Raw genomic sequence first — 6,850 nt, forward strand, 5'->3', positions numbered from 1 at the left:
CTCGTCTGTAATTACTGCTCCGGCTCAAGCGAATGAGACGTCTGACTCAATTATTTCTCAGGGAAAATAAGTCATCAAGCAACGGGAGAAAATAATCCAGGATTTATTCATGATGACGGGAAAAAAACAACAAACAGAAGACTGTGAGCTAGCAGCATGATAGAGCTCCATGCACTGGGAGAGCGCTGGGGTGGGTAACGAATCTAACACTCAGTGTGGAGCTGCTAGAGGAAAGCAATCAACAACTGAGAGTCAACAAATAAACTACAGGAGAAGTAACAAGAAAGAATGATGGAGAAAATTTATAAAATGCAAGAAAGCAAGAATAAAATCTAAAAAAAGAAAAACTTTTGCTGCTTTGAGTCTGTGACACTGGAGACTCGTGTTACAGAAACATCTCTTTACTTTAGTAAAACATCTCTCTGACCAATCAGAGCCCAGAATTCAGTGACAGATAAAAGGAGGAATGAGACCTTAACGATGAAAGAAGGTTTTAGATGTAAAAATGTACAGAAGTGGGAATGAAGAAAGGTGAGACAGGAACTAGAAAGGTGAGACAGGAACTAGAAAAGTGAGACAGGAATTAGAAAGGTGAGCCAGGAACTAGAAAGGTGAGCCAGGAACTAGAAAGGTGAGCCAGGAACTAGAAAGGTGAGACAGGAACTAGAAAAGTGAGACAGGAACTAGAAAGGTGAGTCAGGATCTAGAAAAGTGAGACAGGAACTAGAAAAGTGAGACAGGAACTAGAAAAGCGAGACAGGAACTAGAAAGGTGAGTCAGGATCTAGAAAAGTGAGACAGGAACTAGAAACGTGAGACAGGAACTAGAAAGGTGAGCCAGGAACTAGAAAGGTGAGTCAGGATCTAGAAAAGTGAGACAGGAACTAGAAAGGTGAGTCAGGATCTAGAAAAGTGACACAGGAACTAGAAAGGTGAGACAGGAACTAGAAAAGTGAGACAGGAACTAGAAAGGTGAGTCAGGAATTAGAAAGGTGAGTCAGGACCTAGAAAACTGAGACAGGAACTAGAAAACTGAGACAAGGACTACAAAGGAAAGACAGGAATGTAGAAAAGTGAGACAGGAACTAGAAAGATGAGACAGGAACTAGAAAAGAGAGAAAGGAACTAGAAAACTGAGACAGGGACTAAAAAGGAAAGAGAGGAATGTAGAAAAGTGAGACAGGAACTAGAAAGGTGAGTCAGGATCTAGAAAAGTGACACAGGAACTAGAAAGGTGAGACAGGAACTAGAAAAGTGAGACAGGAACTAGAAAGGTGAGTCAGGAATTAGAAAGGTGAGTCAGGACCTAGAAAACTGAGACAGGAACTAGAAAACTGAGACAAGGACTACAAAGGAAAGACAGGAATGTAGAAAAGTGAGACAGGAACTAGAAAGATGAGACAGGAACTAGAAAAGAGAGAAAGGAACTAGAAAACTGAGACAGGGACTAAAAAGGAAAGAGAGGAATGTAGAAAAGTGAGACAGGAACTAGAAAGGTGAGTCAGGATCTAGAAAAGTGACACAGGAACTAGAAAGGTGAGACAGGAACTAGAAAAGTGAGACAGGAACTAGAAAGGTGAGTCAGGAATTAGAAAGGTGAGTCAGGACCTAGAAAACTGAGACAGGAACTAGAAAACTGAGACAAGGACTACAAAGGAAAGACAGGAATGTAGAAAAGTGAGACAGGAACTAGAAAGATGAGACAGGAACTAGAAAAGAGAGAAAGGAACTAGAAAACTGAGACAGGGACTAAAAAGGAAAGAGAGGAATGTAGAAAAGTGAGACAGGAACTATAAAGGCGAGTCAGGATCTAGAAAAGTGAGACAGGAACTAGAAAAGTGAGACAGGAACTAGAAAAGCGAGACAGGAACTAGAAAGGTGAGTCAGGATCTAGAAAAGTGAGACAGGAACTAGAAACGTGAGACAGGAACTAGAAAGGTGAGCCAGGAACTAGAAAGGTGAGTCAGGATCTAGAAAAGTGAGACAGGAACTAGAAAGGTGAGTCAGGATCTAGAAAAGTGACACAGGAACTAGAAAGGTGAGACAGGAACTAGAAAAGTGAGACAGGAACTAGAAAGGTGAGTCAGGAATTAGAAAGGTGAGTCAGGACCTAGAAAACTGAGACAGGAACTAGAAAACTGAGACAAGGACTACAAAGGAAAGACAGGAATGTAGAAAAGTGAGACAGGAACTAGAAAGATGAGACAGGAACTAGAAAAGAGAGAAAGGAACTAGAAAACTGAGACAGGGACTAAAAAGGAAAGAGAGGAATGTAGAAAAGTGAGACAGGAACTAGAAAGGTGAGTCAGGATCTAGAAAAGTGACACAGGAACTAGAAAGGTGAGACAGGAACTAGAAAAGTGAGACAGGAACTAGAAAGGTGAGTCAGGAATTAGAAAGGTGAGTCAGGACCTAGAAAACTGAGACAGGAACTAGAAAACTGAGACAAGGACTACAAAGGAAAGACAGGAATGTAGAAAAGTGAGACAGGAACTAGAAAGATGAGACAGGAACTAGAAAAGAGAGAAAGGAACTAGAAAACTGAGACAGGGACTAAAAAGGAAAGAGAGGAATGTAGAAAAGTGAGACAGGAACTAGAAAGGTGAGACAGGAACTAGAAAGGTGAGACAGGACCTAGAAAAGTAAGACAGCAATGGAGAAAGGTGAGAAATGTGATGTGGGATTTTCAGTATTTTAAATAGTGTTTCTTTTACTAGATTTATAGCAGCAGTGTAAAAACCCAACCCATGACCAGGTGTGTTGCATGTGAAGGGAAATAAAATGAAATACAAATAAATGAGTATAAATGGTGTTGTTCAGGCAGATTTAGAGCCCAGAGCTGTTAGAGAGCAGAAGCTCAGCTCCAGTATACAGCTGTGGTGGTGAAGAACCCACTGCTCTGTCCTCCTGACACACCAGATGAAAACAGCAGGGATGATGAAGACGTCATAGGTCATAGGTCATGGGTCATAGCACAGTTTGTGCTACTTTCTGGCATTTTTGGAATCTTTTGGGAAACTAAAAGTGGCTGAAACATAAAACAGAGTCTTCCAGATGATCCATGAAGAACAATCCCACATCAGCTCTCCTCCTCTTCTACTCTTCTCTCTCTCTCTCTCTCTCTCTCTCTCTCTCTCTCTGCTCTATTCTCTTCATGTCATTGTTCTGTTCAGCTGCTGTCTGTCTGCCCATCTGTCTGTCTGTCCCTCTGACTCTCACTGTGTGTACAATCACACGCTCTCATTCCCTCGTGCTCTGCCTCTGGGATTATTTGGGTGTTTTTGCTGATTGTTCTCCTCCTGATGCTTTAATGAGATGTTTCACTGAATTTCACTTCACTGATCTCTGACCTCATCACTTCACGTCACATCACACGTCTCAACACGCTCAGAGGATTTCAACTCAGATTCCTCCAACACTGACAATGACACAGAGCCCCAGAGGATGAAGTGAACATCCTGACGTCTGCAGAAAATGAAGGAATTCACACACACACACACACACACACATATACACACACATACTGTACACACATACACATACACACACACACACATACACACATACACACACACATGCATACACACACACATACACACACATACACACACACTCACACACAGAAAGACACACACACACACACATACACACACGCTATAGGTAGATAGATAGATAGATAGATAGATAGATAGATAGATAGATAGATAGATAGATAGATAGATAGATAGATAGATAGATAGATAGATAGATAGACAGAAAACGGAATGATAAGGAAACAACAAAAACACAGATTGCTCTTGTGTGTGTGTGTGTGTGTGTGTGTGTGTGTGTGTGTGTGTTTCTTTGGTCACTATGTTCTGAGTTCTGCTGACTGCCAGTTATTCGTTATTCCAGGCTGTTTGTGTTGGTGTTGAGTCCTGAGCTCTGACCTGGAGACACCATGACGACCGGGGAAAGACTGACTAAACAACCAGTGCAGGTCTCTCTCTCTCACACACACACACACACACACACACACACACACACACACACTCGCTTCCAGAGGGGGGAAAGTCAGTGTGTATCAGACCACAGCAGAGCCAGTTGGCACAGAGATGATTGCTGGTGCTGGGAAACATATGACGAGTGGGTGGCAATTTACCCCTTTAAACTGTTCAAAAATAAACAGATTTTTTATTGAATTCTGAGAAAACATCCATCAGAAAAGGTGTTACACAACCACAAGCTCATTTGTACGAGGTTTTTCTGCTTAAACGTTTAACAGGGTCGAGTTTTAAGCATACAATTAGCAAATACACAAACTTTCCTTAATTAGCATGCATGCTAATAACATGACGATCTAATAATTTACATCAAAATTATTTTTACTGGTGTAACACGTGTATATAACGTACGCTAAAGAATGAGGAAATTTCTTCTTCTCAAGATCTTTAGGAAACATAGCCAGTGGATTGAACATGTGACTGGTGGAACATAATAAATCTTTCAGAGGGATGTACGTGTTCGTGTAATAGCTGACTTGTGGAACCGTTTAAAGTTTAATGATTAGATTTGGAGCGAAAGTGAAGATAAGACGATCCAATAAACAACAAAATACTTTTTATTTTGAAAACTTCAATTTACACCACTGACTTTTAAAATTTGCTGACACCGGAGACTCCTTCCGTACAGGTTAATTAAACCTCTCCTTATTCCAAGAAATCTTACTACACACTTATATTTAAATAAATATAAGCACGTTGATACGACAAGACGATCGAACGGGCATGTTTATTTGCTTTCTCCGCTTGTTACTTGGCAACTAGGAATAAATAAACAAATAGGACACGAAAGCCTTCTCGAGCTACTGATACGTCCTACATGAGCGTCACATCTTTTACGTGAGGAATGAACTCAATCTCTCTACGTTCTCCTGCTTGGATGTTCTCTGGTGCTGTAGAATACAACCTGGTGCTGAAAAAAGTTTCAGCTGCTAAATCTGTTCTGTGGCGTGTCACATCACCCGGATTCCTGGCTCGGGCTCCAGTTACGCCGGCACACAGCCGTGAAATTCCCGTGTGGGAAAGAAGGGAGGAAGGATCTGATGTAACGGGACACAACAGATGTACTAGAGATGATATTTGGATTTAAAACAAAAAAGGGGGTGGGGGATTACACACACACACACACACACACACACACACACACATACACTCACATTATTCCTGTTGTGTTACAAACAGCATGCAACATTAAATAATTTGTTTCTGGAGGAACTTAATCCTCCTAATACTAAGAACTCTTCATCTTCCTGCTACTCTTCTATGCTTGGAAGACACAAATAAACAGATATAAAGCAAGTAGCCGTGGACAGAAAACAGAGTTATAAATGCAGCAGCATCACCTTCTAGGATCAACACAATGATGTGTAGACAAAGGCGCGCGGGATATCAGAGGAGGCAGCGCGTGCAGCCCGGTTACGCATTAGCGCATCACCGCACAGCCGCATCACCGCATCCTCCGGTTTTGTTTTTGTTTGTAATTAGGATTATTGTCGGTATCTCCAAACCAGGAAAAAGCAGTCAGTTTGGCTTAAGGTTAGCCTGGGAGCTAACAGGCTAACTTAACAGGAGACTGGGGGATGGAGAGAGAGAGAGAGAGAGAGAGAGAGAGAGAGAGAGAGAGAGAGAGAGAGAGAGATGGAGCTTGCACATGACGGAGCATCACCAAAACAGAAAATGGTCCATTTGTTTTTATAATAATAATAATAATAATAATAATAATAATAATAATAATAATAATAATAATAATAATATAGCAACAACATGACACCAGTGTTCGACTCCAGAGTAAGAGGAGTAAGAGACAGAGCGAGAGAGAGAGAGAGAGAGAGAGAGAGAGAGAGAGAGAGAGAGAGAGAGAGAGAGGTACACACAGAGAGAGAGAGAGAGAGAGAGATGGACAGAGAGAGGTACACAGAGACACAGCGAGAGAGATGGAGAGATGGAGGGGTGGAGAGATGGAGAGGTACACGCCTAGCTCCATGAGGATCCTTTACCTTAGGAGATGAGAGCCTTATTCCTTTAGAAATAGAGAAGGCAGAAAGAAAGAAATACTAAAAAAGAGACAGTCCTCCAGGGAACAGCAACACGCCGGAAGCACAGAAGAAAATCCTCCTCCTGTGAGATGCTGCTCTGGATACAACACGAATCCACGCCGTTGTCGTTCTCAGGGAGGAAACGCACTGCTCGTGTCTCTGGTGCCGCTCCCTGCCAAATAATGACACCCTTCTACAGAAAAGCAGGTGCCGAGAGCGCGTGCACGGTGCGCGCTCACGCTCGGGGAAACTAAACCAAGGCCGCGCGAATGAGGGAGGAGTGATGGAGGGTTACACGCATGCGCGGTGCGGCATCACAACCAGCGCATCCTACTGTGAGCCGGGAGCGACATCACTCCTGCCAAATAGTGAGATAGAGAGAGGGGGGTGGGGGGTCCGGGTAGAGGGGGGTGTCAGAGAGAGAGAGACAGAGAGAGAGAGAGAAAGAGAGAGAAAGACACAAAGAGAGAGAGAGAGAGAGAGAGAGAGAGAGAGAGAGAGAGATATGCACTGGAGCAGCGGTGTGTGATAATTGGTGATATTTTCTGAAAATTAAGCAATTATATAAATAATAAATCCTCCTAAGTAAAAAAAAAAAAAGTAAAAGAAAAACGCAAATTTACAACAAATTCTTTTTATTTTCAACTAAAAATTCCTCAAATATTATTTGCAATATTAAAATAAAAAATAAACAACCAACATTTACAGCAACACAACGATGAAAACCATGAAATTATATTTACAAAAATTAAAACACAAAAATACATAACAAATT

General features: G+C 41.8%; 1 protein-coding gene across 1 annotated transcript in view; it reads right to left on the reverse strand.

Annotated features, from left to right (window-relative positions):
* Positions 1 to 6,303, reverse strand: part of ctnna2 (catenin (cadherin-associated protein), alpha 2) — a 267,885-nt gene extending 261,582 nt beyond the window's left edge. Inside the window, exon 1 of the mRNA XM_060864101.1 lies at positions 6,037 to 6,303. The gene's annotated coding sequence lies outside the window, so the exon portion shown is untranslated. The remainder of the gene's footprint in view (positions 1 to 6,036) is intronic.
* Positions 6,304 to 6,850: the final 547 nt, after the last annotated feature.

This window comes from Tachysurus vachellii, chromosome 2 (assembly GCF_030014155.1).
Source record: "Tachysurus vachellii isolate PV-2020 chromosome 2, HZAU_Pvac_v1, whole genome shotgun sequence".
Taxonomy (NCBI): Eukaryota; Metazoa; Chordata; class Actinopteri; order Siluriformes; family Bagridae; genus Tachysurus; species Tachysurus vachellii.